The sequence below is a fragment of the Canis lupus genome, chromosome 14 (assembly GCF_011100685.1).
Source record: "Canis lupus familiaris isolate Mischka breed German Shepherd chromosome 14, alternate assembly UU_Cfam_GSD_1.0, whole genome shotgun sequence".
Classification (NCBI taxonomy): Eukaryota; Metazoa; Chordata; class Mammalia; order Carnivora; family Canidae; genus Canis; species Canis lupus.
Window position 1 is genome coordinate 54,603,239 of NC_049235.1, and position 15,618 is coordinate 54,618,856.

Below are 15,618 nucleotides of genomic sequence, written 5' to 3' on the forward strand. Positions count from 1 at the left end.
TGAAACTTAAAAAATATGAGGCTTTAAGAATCGCTAAATGATTCTTTAAGCTTATTTGTTTGTTCCTTTGTTTTTTAATAGGAGCTGTTGCATTTAAACTCAATAACAAAAGTCTATGAAGATAAGACCTAAGAATTAAAATAATTTCGAAGATCTCCCTTTTCCTTCCTGTCAACATGAATTTTTCCAAAATTACATACTATAAATACAAATGTTCATATAAATGTTTATAAATGTCCATGCCAGCACCAGACTTGCTGAAGTTCCATGGATCGCAAACGGTGCTTATTGAAAAAAAAGTATTAAATGCATCTACTCATTCCTAATAAGTGTCCATTTCATTGAAAAAGTTGCAAAGGGAAATTCTTCACTTCTAATAGAAAAGTGTTTTCTATTTAGACAGTCTTCTAATATAATACTATTTAGATTTCAGAGCTTTCTTTTAAAATATTTAAAATAGGCATGTATCTTTCTTATGTAAATAAGTATTCGTGTAATATATTTATTTATTGCAAAAGTAATATATGTTGACCGCAGGAAATTTGAAACGTGGAGAAGTGCAAAAAGGAAACAAATTACTTTATGTATCAAAATTATCATCTGATGCCTAATTTTATCTGCAAATCTATTCACTTAGCAGTGCTTAAGAAATATTTTCTCATAATCATGCTTTTTTTTTTCTACAGCATCTTTTCAATGGATATATAGTTTCCTTATTTGACTCAAATGTAACTGGTTTAGTCAATCTTTTATTTTGAGATACCATGTTCCAATTGTTATATTTGCACAAAACTATATCCTTCAGATGATTTTTTACAAGTGGAACTTGGGATGCAAATCTGAATTAATTTTTTTATGACATTGTATTTACATTGCAAAATTATCCACCAACAAGTTTATATGAGTTTTCACTCACGAGTATATGAAAATTTCTTCAAGTTCTTGTCCACATAGACTCCTATATTTTTATATTAGTTCTAATTGATGACATGCTTGTCTGTGGGGCTGACGCTTTTACTACTTAGGTCATATAAAGACAGAGGCTGCCAATTTCACCTGGAAAGTGAGGAAAGATGCACTTACCTACTTAACTGCCACCTGACTCTAAAGACTGTTTCCTCCCTTTTTGACATACGAAGAATGAAAGTGTTTATATTGCTTTTTACACCTTTCTCTGTATCACTCTGCCTACCAGAGAAATACAAACATCAGGAAATTATTTCCTTGCTGCATTACAGTGCAACACTTGGGTTTTATGTGTGTACGGGAGATGTGCATTCATGCTGGTGTGAGTCTACGAGAACGTTTGCGGATGTATGATGTGGTGAAGATAAAAGGAACGGGAATTTTCCAGTTTTAAAGTTTTCCTTTTTTTAATTGACCAAATACTACGAAGTTAATCAAATCGGTAACATTTTATTGGTGGACTGACAATTGTCCAAGACGCTCTTTTTGATCTTTGCGAGGAATTGTAGGCCTCACAACGATAAAACTAAACAATTTTCCCCCAGATTTGTTTCTAAAGTTGCTTATGAGCAATTTGTGGGGCCTTTTTTTTTTCTTTTAGTGAAAATGTTCAAGGGGCTTTATTACCATTAATCTTTTTTGAGGGTGTGTATAATTCATCTCACCAGCCATCAGAATTCCCAGAGGGTAAATTACTCTAGAGATCTCTGTGCCCTCACACTGTATCAAATTGACCTGCTTCTTGTTTGCCATTTTTGTGTACTACATTGCTTATTTAACAAGAAACAGAATGATTGTAATTCTGAGAAGGTCCTTTGATAGTAGTTTTGACACTCTGCCTGAATAATGACCCTCATTATGGTGCCCGTGACAGGCTCTGAAAGTCCTGATTTATGAATATATCACAGGTTCAGCATTAGAGCTCCCCCTACTCACTGACTTCCGATACAGACCGAGATAGGGACAAAGTCCTTTGAGATACAGGGAGGCCGAGATAATTGCACGATTATGACCATTCAAATCATCCCTTTCCCTGATTTAACAAAGCTCTGCCATTTGATTTTGATTGTCTCTGAAGTTATTAGGGCCCTCTGACAAAATGTTTATTAGAAGAATGTGTTTCCGAGAAACTGTGCTGGACACAAAGGTGGAAGTTATTCTTACTTTTCTGGTCCTGAGCTTCAGCTACATTTCTACTGCAAATACTCATTAATGGCTGATGTGATAATAGACTGTTAGAAGCAAGATTAGCTAAGAGCAAAAAGTCTGTGTCCTTGATAAAACAAATTACAAGACACTCTGTAAACACTTTTTTTGTGCAGAATGTTGTTGATTTATTGTTTCCTCTATAGTGATTATTTAAATAAATGTAGCTAATTTAGTTCATTTGCCAAACTGTATAATTTTGTTCTTTGTGAAGGGGTTATATGTAAAAGCCTCAAGGAATCACATCCCCATTAATCTTTTTACAAGTGCAATAAATAAATAAAGAGACATGGTTTAATTTTGCCAGTTAGAAGATATTTAAATAGCACTGGTGGTAAACTGATTTCTTTTTCTACTGTTTGAAAGAGCTGTGTAAGTACACTTTTTTCTTGTTAATGGTTTAATGACACACAAGAAAAACCCAACGCGACTGTTTTTATTGAGGCTGTAAGAAACGAAGGTTTTTCAATCATGCGGGTTCTGTACAATGACCTTTAAAAAAATGCTGCTCATCCCATGCTTTTCTACTCATAACATTTAAAAAATATCTCCAGTGCCGGTAAAGTCGTATAAGGAAATTTTATTTCTGAAAAAGGCATGAGATGTGATATGCTCCGTGTAAAAAAATAAATAAATAAACTCGCGATTGTTTTCCTACAAGATGCTTTGCTCACCAGTGATAAGGAGAGAAAGTCTCCTCATGATTTCACTAGAAGTGGGGGAGAGCTGAAGATTCTCTCCAGGTATTCTCAGCTGATGCCTTTCGAGACTATCGTCACCGGATGACCCTCGAGATTAAAAATACATAGTTACTAAGGGCAGTGGTTGAAAGTTAATTTTAAATGAAGTCTGGTAATGACCTGGAGTAAATTTAATAAGGGCCCTTCATTTCATAGCAAAAGCAGTCACTTAAAACATAATACGATGATTCTGAAATCTTTAAACAAAGTGATCACATTGAATTCCTTTTAGCAAGCTGAGAATTTTCAAAAGCTTTCTTCCCATCTGCAAAGCCTTTATTCTTAATTCATTAACATATTTTTAGAAAGTCTATTTCTAAAGGGGAAAATGTTTGCCACCTCTGCAGTGGAGGTGTCATTAATGAAATGGATCTTTGAGAAACTTCCATCACCTATTTCACTGCACGGATTTTGTGTAAAAAAAAAAAAAAAAAAAATCTGAGGATGATTGCTCCTTCCTTTGCCTTCCTGCTAAAACAGGCCTCCTAGAGGAGAGTAGGGCGGCTGTCCGAAGCATATGGTAGGGCATAACAAAACCTTCTGGACCTTAATAACTGTACGCGACTGAGCTTGTCCTCTCTAGCAAGGAGTGAGGTGGCATAGTGACTACAGGTGCACCGTCTACACTAGCCGTATGGGATGCCCCCAGGGCCGTGGCGGCCGTGCAAAAGGCCTGCTTGGTGTGTTCATCATGAAGGGAAAGGGTCACAGGGGCAGGGTGGACTTGTGGTGCATCAGGCCTCTACGAGGAGAAACGCCTAACCTCACTCCATGGCAAAAAGTAATTACAGAGTCATTGTTTCTATGGTGCTAATAGTATTTAAAAAAAAAAAAACTATTAGAAGTTCTTTAGAACTTTAGAAACATGTTCTTTAGAAATGGTTCTTTAGAAACATGTGCTGTTTAGTTCTTGAGTTGACGTCTGCGCCCTGTTCTATTTTATACAGAGCCTCCAGACCAAAGTGCAGAGCAATCAAGGGGCTGAGATCATTTCGCTCTTACAGGAAGTCAACAACAGACAGAAAACACAGATAAAGGAACAGTTTGAACCCCGTAGTTAAGTTTTATGCCCAAGTTAGCTAATTAATGATATAGTCTGCCAACCAAAGTTTAGAGCCTTGTTCCTTCCAGGACTACGCGCTCCACCTGGAGTCTATCATTCTTGCATTCTGTGGATCTGCAGACTCTTCGATTCGTATTTTTACATCGCATGGGCTCTGTCTGTGTGCCTCCCCCTCCTACGCTTAAATATCCCCACCTTCGTCTACACACGCCCTTGATGCAGGTGTTACTGAGAAAGCACACCGATTGTGTTCACACACACACGTGTGCGCACATCACTAAGAAGCTAAGTGGATGCCACTGAGTAGTGCAGCAGCAGAAAGCTACAACAGCTGGCACCAGGGCAAGTCAAGTCAACACACCGCATGCTCCGGGAGGTGACATCCAGCCTCTCGGCCAAAAGTTATTGCCAACTCTCAGAAGGATATGGACGCTGGCTCCTCCACTAGTCAGGTCCATCTCTCCCTCTTCTAAGGAACCCCACACAGCACGGTCTTTCCTTCCCCCGGGATGAGGGAAGACAACAGGATTCGGTAGATGTGCAAGAAAACAGACTGTCGCTCCTGGATCCGTAGCTGGGACCCCGAGAAATGTTGAGTGCTTGACTCTTAACAACCTCTCTACTTCGGAGTTTACTGAGAGCAAGACATATAGGCTGCATCGGTAAACACTGCTGGTCACACGGCCCTCCAGCGGGAGTGGGATGTTCCAAGGTCCACAGGTGCCATCTGGGTGTCGTCCCACGAGGTTTGGGGTAACTGTTCTTATCTGACTACGAATCAAATAACAAAGCTGTGCTTCACCTTGCTGCATTATTCTTTTTTTTTTAAGATTTTATTTATTTATTCATGAGAGACGGAAAGAGAGAGGGGCAGAGACACAGGCAGAGGGAGAAGCAGGCTCCATGCAGGGAGCCCAGTGTAGGACTCGATTCCGGATCTCTAGGATCACGCCCTGGGCAGAAGGCAGACACTAAACCACTGAGCCACCCAGGGATCCCTTGGTGCATTATTCTTGAGACACTAATTATTGTCATTAAGTGGGTAGAGGTTTCGATGAGGAGGAAGCAGGGAATCTATGAAAGGAGGCAGACAATATTCTCCGAGGAGGAGTTTTCGGTTAAGTATAGGTTGTGCATCATTTGGAGACACTTTTGCTTGTGTTTCTGCTTCCTGATAAAGGCCCTGGAAGATTTTCACTCATTTAAGTGGATTAGGCAGACATATGACTGCGGAGATAGGATGTACTTTAACAGCAACTTTCTGCAAAATAAGTCTTCGACCGGTCTTCTTTTCCTCTCTTTTATTCAATGCAATTCAACTCATTTCAATATCTTATCTAGGTGCTTTTTATATGCCAGCACAGGGTTAAAACAAGGATTAAGCTAGTAATTTAACTGCATGTGTAAGGTGCAGAAATGACACTGAGAATGGATAGACAACTTCCACTCATCGACAAATCCTGTACTTTAACAGACTACAGGGACAAATGCCATAAAGAAGGAACCACCTGTCTGGGTTTTGAGGACTGAATAGGAGTTTGCCATTTCACCACGTTAGGTGGAGAAGGCATCTCAGACAGAGGGCACCAGCACCTTGAAGGACACAGGAGCATGGGGCAGCATGTCTTTGGGGACTCGCAGTTAATTAGAAAGTATGGGATAAAACTACAAAGCGTAGGGAGGGGGATAGCAGATGGGGCTGAGAATAAGTAATAGGGGCATCTCATGAAGGGTTCTGGTTGGTCAAACGAAAGAGCTTATACTTTATCCTATAGTTGGGTAGCCGCTGAAAAATGTAAAAAAAATGACATGATTAAATTTTTGTTTTTAAGAGTGAACGGGAAGAACGAACTGGAAAAGAAAAGACTAGAGTCAGGGAACCAGAGAGGAGACAACTGCAAGGGCAGGGACCAGAAGGCCAATACCAGAACCAGAGCCCAGAAAATGGAGATGGGAGATTTTTAAGGGAATAAGGACAGTACAAGAGCACACAGAGTAACCTCAGACTCATGAGACTGCCTGGCCTGTCTTCTGTTGTGACCTGCCTAATCCCAATGTTTCCAACATACGGATCAGACTTCAACGGGACACTCTGGAAGGATTTTAGGATCAGCATGAGATGATAGGCCCTGTACCACAGTGAAGTCAAATGAGAGTGTGTGGCAGGAAATGAAGCATCCTGTCACTTGCCTCCTGTGACTTTCTCGTATGTACCCTCCATTCACCATGTTGGCTTACTCTAAGGGCCATGCAATTTGAACTACCTGTTTCCTGTTTTGGGGAGCTCTTCCCTCCTTTTCACTGTCTGATATTTTTCTTCTTATCCCCAAAGTCTGGCCTCAAGCACTATGGTCTCTGTGAAGGATTCCTTGATGCCCTGTCATCCATCCCTTCAGGCAACACTGGGTCCTCCCTTTCATTGGGTGTTGTGCTCTGTTGCACCCCTTTATTGGAGTCTGTACTGCAAGCGCCCCTCGGTCACCAGGTTAGACAGTAGATGGTCAGAAAAGCTGCTGAAGGACTCGAGAGAATGGGAGGCAGAGCCACCACAGACGGGGATCTAGGAACAAGTTGGTGACCTTCAACTTATCCTTCAGGGTGACCTTTTGTTCCATCCTGAACTCTCTCTCTTCTTGAGCTTCAAACCCATACTTAACGGCCGGCCTTGCAAAACTGGGCTTAAGAAAGGGTGGAAGCGGGATCTCTGTGTGGCTCAGCGGTTTGGTGCCTGCCTTCAGCCCAGGGCCTGATCCTGGAGTCCCAGGATCGAGTCCCATGTCAGGCTCCTTGCATGGGGCCTACCCTCTGCCTGTGTCTCTGCCCCTCTGTGTGTGTGTGTGTGTGTGTGTGTGTGTGTGTGTGTGATGAATAAATGAATAAAATCTTTAAAAAAAAATTGGGTGGAAGCTTTGAGCTACAGGATAAATGAAGTCTGAAGGTCTGGTGAATCTCATGGTGACTCTAGTTGATAACACAGCTGCGGACGACTGAGGTTTGCCCAGAGAGTGAAGCTTAAGGGCTCTCACCCCAAAGCCTGAAACCCCCAAACCCAAGAGGGCCAACTGTGTGAGGTGGTGGGTGTATGAACTAACTAGGTGGGGGGGGATCTTTTTATCACAATATACATGTCCATCAGAAGCGCGCTTTGAATATCTTACCATCTTATTTGTCAGTCTTGCCTCGATAAAGCTGGAAGGAGAGAGAACAGTTTTCGGGGGGCTATTTGAATGTAAAGCAAAAAAAAAACACTAACGTTACAAAAAGGGAACTGGTTGCTTAAGATACGGCTAGAGAGTGAGAGAACGCGCTGAAGTCCCTAGAGGAGGCCTTGAGGAGGAACCCGGCTGGCCGGCCTAGCACGGTGACAGGAGGGACAAGGGGGAAATCGTCGTGAATCTCAAAGGAGCAAGGAGTGTGACCGCACGGCGCCTGGAAGGTTCTCTAGAAAGCACAGTGGTGGCCATGGGCAACGACGGTGTCCCAGGCCTCAGCTCTGCCTCCCTCTCTCTGTCTCTAATAAATAAATAAGATCTTAAAAAATAATAATTTAAAAAAAGATCTCATAAAAAAATAAGACTTTTCAAATGGTAATAATTAAGCGACAGCCAAAGGACAGTCCTCACATAGGGGCCTAACTGATGGAGCCATGTAGATTTCACTTAAAAGCCATCTGAAAATAGAAATAAATTTGATTTCTGCCCCCCTCTCTCCCCATAACCACCACACGTCGTGGTTTTTGGATTCCAGCTCAATTTTTCCGGTGACTTTCTGTGTCACCTGCAGTAGAATGGGACACCGGCCCCCGCCACCTCTCCCCTTGCCACAGCGCGCACGGCCGCCCTTCACATTGTCATCTCTCACTTATGTTAAAAGACAAGTAACCTTCGCTCCCTGGAAGAAGGCTTGGTTGCCAGGAATCAGGAGCCACACGTGGAATTTTTTTTCCACCGTCAAGAAGGGAGTTCTCTGCTCCTGTTGTGCCCCAGACCTTGGATAATGGCCCCGTCACCTTAGTGCCCACTTGGCCGGTGGCGGTGGCCCTGGGGCTGCTGGAGGCCGCCTGCCGGTGGCCTGTCTTCCTCTCCCAGGTGTCAGGGATGAAGACTGATCCTCAGCTCCCTGTGACTAAAGAGCCACAGCGGACATCCCTGCATTTTCCCACCTCGTGGCTGGAACTCCCATAAACTGTGTTAGAGTAAATCCCATCGCAATCACTTAAAAAGGGGGGGTGGAAAAAAATAAAATAAAATAAAAGGGGGGGGGTGCAGGGTGGGAGGGATCTTCTGAATGCCTTTCTTCTTTCTCCTTCACAATAGAATATAAATGTATTTTTAAAAAGATTCTTTAGCAGTGCCGTATGTTGCACACGCAGTACATTCTTTGCCCATTCTTTCCCGGTGTTAACTTTTTCCCTTGTACCCGTTATTGTTATTGACAGCAGCTCTAAAGCCTTTAAAATAAAAAGAAATTAAACAGTGAATCAATAAAGATTAGCTATTTACTGTAGATTACCAGCTTATCATTCCCACAATTACAATAATGGCTGCTGATGGAAATTCTATTTATGTGAGTCATTTTATTCCTGTTATTTACTATTATTAATGTTACTATTATTATCTTCTTACCCTTCAGTTCACAAGATGTATCTTCTCAGTGAATTTTAATTCCGGTGTCTTGCTATTATACTGTACATAATCCTATCAAAGACTGTCCTTCATGCAACATTTTCAGTGATATATTATCATAGAGACCATTAATGAATGAGCTTCATATCTTACTAATACTGTTTTAGATACTATTTTTATTAATTTCCCTGTTGTAATTCTTCATATACTACCTGTGCCTGTCTTCTATTAAAGTTGTGTTTTCAATTTTTACATGGAGATTTCAAAGGAAAGCATTAACTTTGTGTCTTTAAAAATACATTTTACTTCACAGATTCTCAATGATTACATTATCATAATGCCCATGCTTTGTTCTCTTATACTTGTAACAAGTTAATTTTCACAATTTTCCTTTACTTTGGATTCCAATTTTATGTTAACAATCAAAATTAAAACAGTGACACTATGATCTTTCCGACATGCAACTGAAATAAGAAATAACTTGAAAAACATACCAATTGCACTTTGTCCTTTGACTAAGATCCAGACACTATAGTCAAATAAAGAAAATAATTATGTCGACTTTTGTACATACTATCTCTAAGCATTATTACTTGAAAGTAAATACAGTCATCGTACAGAAGGTACTGTGCTCCTTGGAAATAATTTATTTCATTGAAATGCCTTATTTATTTTATTTTAAAGGGATTAAGAAAGTGAGCAACAAGAAGGCTGTTTGTTTAGCTTTGTTATCGTCTCTTTTTCTCCGCTATATGATTCGGACTGTGAGTTGTTGTTATACGAAATAATTCGTGCTGCAATTTTTGTTATTTTTGCTCTTTTCCTCACACTGGGAATCTTGTAGAATGGTATGGATTTCTTTTCATATGTTCCTACAGGAAAGGTCAAACAGAGAGAATGTAGATTAAATAAGCTTAGATTGTAGCTACATTCTTTTGTAATTACATTAAAACATTCTGACAGTATAAAATTAGTGGCCGATATTAAAATGTCCTTAAAACTATGCTATGTATAGAACATGTAAATAAGCTTAGATCCCTTTGAAGGAAAATTAAATATACATGTGATATTCTGTAGCTCAGATTAATAGCTAGGGAGAAATGCATTATTATGGTAATATAAACATAATATATTTAACATATAGCTGTAGCATTCTGCACAAACAACACACATCCTTATTACTAGTTTGTTGATATGTCTCATTAATCTTAGGATCTACTTGTTTTTCTATACATCTTTAAATTTATATACGTGTAGCCTTCCTGGGCTAACTGGACCAGTGGCAATTAGGAAGCAGGCTGAAAATGGAAGGAAGGAAGGAAGGGAGGGAGGGAGGGAGGAAAAGGAAAGAAAAAGAAAGAAAACACACGAAAGTAAGAAATAAAGACAAGAAGAAAGAAAGAAGAAAGAGAAAGAAGAAGCAAGGAATGAAGAATGACGAATGAAGGAAGGAACCGAAGTCGCTTCCGTACATTACTCCTGACGTGACACAGGACCCCGAAATACGTAAAAAATAACTAAAGAAAGAAAGAAAGAGAAAGAAAGACTTTTTTAAATTAAATCTAAACACTGAAATAAGCATCTGCCCATCTAAAGGAAAAACCAAAATAAGAGAACAGTTGCCAATATAAGACTATATTCCCAATATAAATAGCACACTTAAAATAATCTTTTGTCCAAGATGGTGGTGGTTTTGATCTTGTATCAGTGGGTTTAGATATATTTGATGCTTCCACTTCCACAATTACGGTGGCACTAAGGGAAAAATAGCTAACATTTAGTGGTGACTATTATATTCCAACAATGCTTTGATAGTTTTACAGGTATTATTACCTCATTTAACCTTCAAAATAACCTCACAAGATAAATACTATTATTACTTTGAGAAAGGTCACACAACTATCACGTGTGGGAGCTTAAGGTGTGATAATTGGACCCCAGAGTCAAAGTGAGCCACAAGAGTAAAACTGATCTATTCACTTGTTTTATAACCTATCACCAGTAGGCAAATTCTGTCAAATTAAATTCTGTCAAATTCTTTCAAAAGATCTGTTTTTTTCTTTTTTAAATATATCTCCTCAATGAAAAACAAAAACAAAATGCTGCAAATCTCTTGAGCAGTTTGATGAGTCCTTGCAAGCTGACTCCAAATTTCAGGTGTTTGAGTTCCATTTGAAAGACAAATCCTAATGCTTTACTGGAAAGTTCACGATTCAAGTGTGTTCTTGCATTTTTCATTATGTGTTTGGAAGACTCAAATAGACTTTTATATTTTTTCTAATGTGTAAAACCAAATTTATTAACATAACATCCTACAAAGTTTTAAAATAACTTCTAGCAATAATAAATAGAAGACTATTCAAATCTTAAAGAACATAAATATCCCATCCTTGGAAAATAACATTTGGAAAATCGGTTGACAGTATCATTATTAATCACAGCTATATCATAAACAGGTAGGCTTATATTTTGTATTTGTCACCAGTGATAGTGTTTTACATATTTTAGTTTCATGAGAAGAGAATACCTGGCGCAGAGTGGGCAAACATGAAATGTTTCTTGAAAAAGCAAGTAAAAACTACGATAGTAATAAGACAATGAAGTTGAATTTTTATTTTTTTAAATTTTTTTTGAATTTTTAAAATTTGCTCTTCTGCTTTTTTACGTATATTATCAACACTGAAAAAAATGCAATATTAACAAAATTCTTAAAAATTCAGAATTAGAATCTTGGCATGAAACAAACATAAGGCACCTTTACACGGGCAATTTGGGAAGAGCCAGCCAAACAAAGAGATCAGTGTTCAGGAAAACAAGAGCTGTTGTCGCATCTACTTTGGGCTACAATCTCGGGGGCTTTTACTAATGAAAGGATTTTAGAGAAAAGGCAAAAGAGCAGTATCAAGAGCCTGGGGAGACTGGTCTGTTCCGCTGGCTTTGGGCTGTGGTCCGTCAATACGAGACATGTTCAAGAGACGAGGGGGAAAGAGGAGAGTGAACTTGGAATATATCCCCCACCTCCTTCCCTGTTGATCATGGTGGTTGGCTGTGTCCCTTCACGTCATGTCCTAACTCCCCTTATCACCCTCTCCAGACACAAGCCAGCAGGGCCCAGGATTGTGTGGACAAAGGTGAAGAGTGAACCCGAGAGGGAGATAGATGTTCAGCACCACATATAAAATTCAGATTCCATTTTTTCCCCCGTCTCCTATCCTTAATTTTGGACCTCAGGTTTTAAATACTTTATATTTATAAATAGTCCAATAACAAAGAATTTTGTCCACATTTCCTGTGTTTGGATTACTACTTGGTGAGTTTCACTGCTGAGACTAATGTACACGATAAAACAATATGCCGGCTTTTGCCCCATACCACCAACCAAACTGTTTTCCAAGATTTTTACCCATCTGTCCTTCCACCAACAGTAAAGAACTGTGCTTCTTTCATTACTTCTGTCAGTATTATCACTTCTGTTTAATTTTTAAAAATAACATAACAAATCATGAATTTGAAGTCAGCTCTGAAAAAAAAAAAACAAATGTTAGCTCTGGCTCTCATGAACTCTAAGAGTGTACAAATATTTCCTTATCAGTAATGGATGAATGTCATAATACTGACTGTTGCTTTAATTTAACATCTAAAATATATTGATCTAGGCCATGCAGCTATCTGCTAAACTCGCACATGGATTTATGCTTCTTTGCTCGCTAACGAGACTGTATATTTTTTCTTCATATTTAGTAATTGTATTATTTGTTGTTGTTGAAAATCTTTTCAGGATTTATCCATTTATATTGAAACAACCATTTCCCTACTAATTTGTATAATCTTCTTCTATACATAGATGCTTATAATTCAATTATTATGTTTACTGAAAATATGACCTGATATATCTCTCTTCTGAATTTCTGAAAACTTAAACTCAGATATAGTAAGATGTGAGTTTTGCTAAATTTTTGAGTTTTGCTTTTCCAAACTTAGTAGATATCTTAGTCTGTATGGGCTACCACAACAAAAATACCACCGACTGGCTAGCTTATACAAACATTTATTTTTCACAGTTCTGGAGGCTGGACGGTCCAAGATGAAGGCATCAGCCGATGTGGTGTCTGGTCAGGGCCTGTTTTTTCCTGGTTCACAGCTGTTTTCTGCTGTGTCCTCACGTGGTGCAAGGGCCAAAGGCTCTCTCTCAAGTCTCTTTTATAAGGGCTCTAATCCTTTATTTATGAAGGCTCCATGCTTTGACCTAATCACCTCCCAAAAGTCCTACCTCCTAATACCATCACACTAAAGATTATTTGGTTTCAACATGTGAATTTGGAGGACACAAACTTTCAGTCTATAGTAGCAGATAAATAATCATACATTGTTTATAGCTTCCTTTTCTTCTTTGTTAAGTTGGCCCAATGCAGGGCTTGAACTCACGACCCTGAGACCAAGACCTTAGATCAGTCAGATGGTTAACTGCCTGAGCCACACAGATGCCCCAATAGCTTCCTCTTCTAAAAAGCTTCTTCTCTTCTTGGCAGATGGATGTATTTTGATCTCCTCTAAATTCTTAGATCACTTCGGTTTTACTTCTTATGTTTGTCATATATTTTCTAGAATTTTAATTATTTGTCTTTATGTATAATCCATACTATTAGTTTATTGGTTCCTAAAAGGGGCTTTTCTTCTTATCCCATTTTGCATACAAAACCCTATAAGGTAGGCACTAAATCATTCACATTGATTGTATGATTAAGTATTATTTAGGAAATTCTATAGGTTCAGGCTTTAACTACTTAACATAAAACATAATATATACAAATAAACGCTCTTTCTTCGTGACTCCAGAATTATTTACTTACTCTAGACTGAATTATTCATTTAAAAACTACTAAAAATAGTTTATATCAGTTATTTGTTAAAAAGTTTAGGTTTATGGAATATATATGCTGTTTTTGCAAAATATTCTGGTTTTGAGATCATAATGAAGAAATACAGCATCACTTCACTTAAGAATTTTTAATTCTTCTCAAGTGAGACTACAATAAAATAAAATAAAATAATATACTATCAATTATTATGCACCCATTATGCGCTTGGCCCAGAGCCAGGTGCTCTAGACACATGTAATTATACCAATAAGAACTTGGTCTGACCTGAGCAGAGTCAGAAATAGGCAGAAGAAAGAGAAAGGATTTTTCAAATAATAAAGTCAATACTTTATAAAGAAGAGACCGACAGTAACAACATAGAGTTCAGATAAGATGTCCAATACTTCCCCTAAAAAAGTAAGTGTGAATTTTGCAGGGGAAATCAGGAATCTTCTAAATTCCACAGCTAATTTTCCTGTTTGAAGTAGTAGAAGTAAATAGAATTAAATATTAACTGTAAACATCTGAAAAATACCAATTAAATATTTTAATTAGTTATAAATATTAACCACAAACATCTGGAAAAGTTATACTGTGGGACTGAGTAATACAACTATCAAACTGTTTTCTTTGTCATATATATAGAGAGAGCAATAAATAAATATATGTATGAATAATTTGCAGATCATTTTAAGAAATTTCGAGCCTGCCTGACCCAAATGTAGCCATTTATTGCAATAACATATTCTGAAACCTGAACTGTTGACAACAGTTTCCAGTATAAAATGCCTACCGTAATAAATACCATTATTTCTCAGAGCTCACGCACGTACTTTTAGAGTGCTGTTGTTAAGTCTTCCTAACTGGTCGTTTTGCTTAAGAAATCAGAAAGGCTGCTTTAGGCTAACTGGAGGTTATATGTTCACAATAAATCTAGACATGAAAATCAATAGAAATATTTAAACCTGTGATGTTGGAGAAGTGCCTCTCAAAAAAGATCAAATGCTAAGAACTGAATCTCATACTCACTGTTGCACATCATCACTACTGAGGGCTTGTTGACACTATTCTGTTTCTGTATCAAGGCAGCTGCAATACGATTTGAAAAACTATTTAAAGGCTCTTCAGGTTTGTTGGCGAGGTCTCCCAGGCTGTGGGGGACCCGGCCCCCAGAGCCCCGCCAGCTTCCTTCTTCCTGAAGCCACCTGCGGGGTTGCTTGGAAGCCCAAGGCCTCACTGAGGCCCTGCAGGAGGGAGGGGGACTGGAAGGAACAGGGGTACCTTTCATATTAGGGAGGAAGGGGGGCCTTCAAACACAGGGAAGAAAGGGAGAAGATATAGATAAGATGGATGAAAAAACAGGACAAATTCACACACTTATTGCGAGGAAACCCCCTTCAGTCTCTCAGGTGTCTCTCGTCCTGTAACAGCCCATACGTCTTTCAAAGTTTTACTCCCACCTGAGTGGCCTGCCATTTTCTAGCAAGTTCATGTGGCTCTGATACTTCCATTTTCTCTCAATGAGTTTTTCTCTGGACTCCCCAAATACGTTTTATGCCTATTTTCAGTTCTCATGGACCTTACAGTGGACCATAAGTGAGGGCAGCAGCTGGATCAACTGTGCAGCGCTCCTAAGCCTTATCCTAAAGCATGCTAGGTCTTTGAGAAATCTGTGTTTGGGGGAAATCGTGAGGCTGTGAACTACCTTTTACACTTATGAAAAATAATAAGACTTCTTGATTTGTAAACAGACATTTACACACACACACACACACATTTCAATCAAAAGCATTCCTCTATGTCAACCATTCTTAGTGAAAAGTAATGTTGGTAAGAAGAGCAATAACCAAAACTCAGCACTTAAGGATGCTCCTTTTTTATTTTATTTTTTTTTAAGATTTGTTTATTTATTCATGGAAGACACAGAAAAAGAGAGGTAGAGACCCAGGCAGAGGGAGAAGCAGGCTCCATGCAGGGAGCCCGATGTGGGACTTGATCCCAGATTCTGGGATCACACCCTGAGCCGAAGGCAGACGCTCAACCACTGAGCCACCCGGGCGTCCCAAGAATGCTCCTTAATTTGAGAGTAATGAGGGGCGTGTGTGTGTGTGTGTGTGTGTGTGTGTGTGTGTGATTTAAAAAAAAAAAAACAAAGAGCT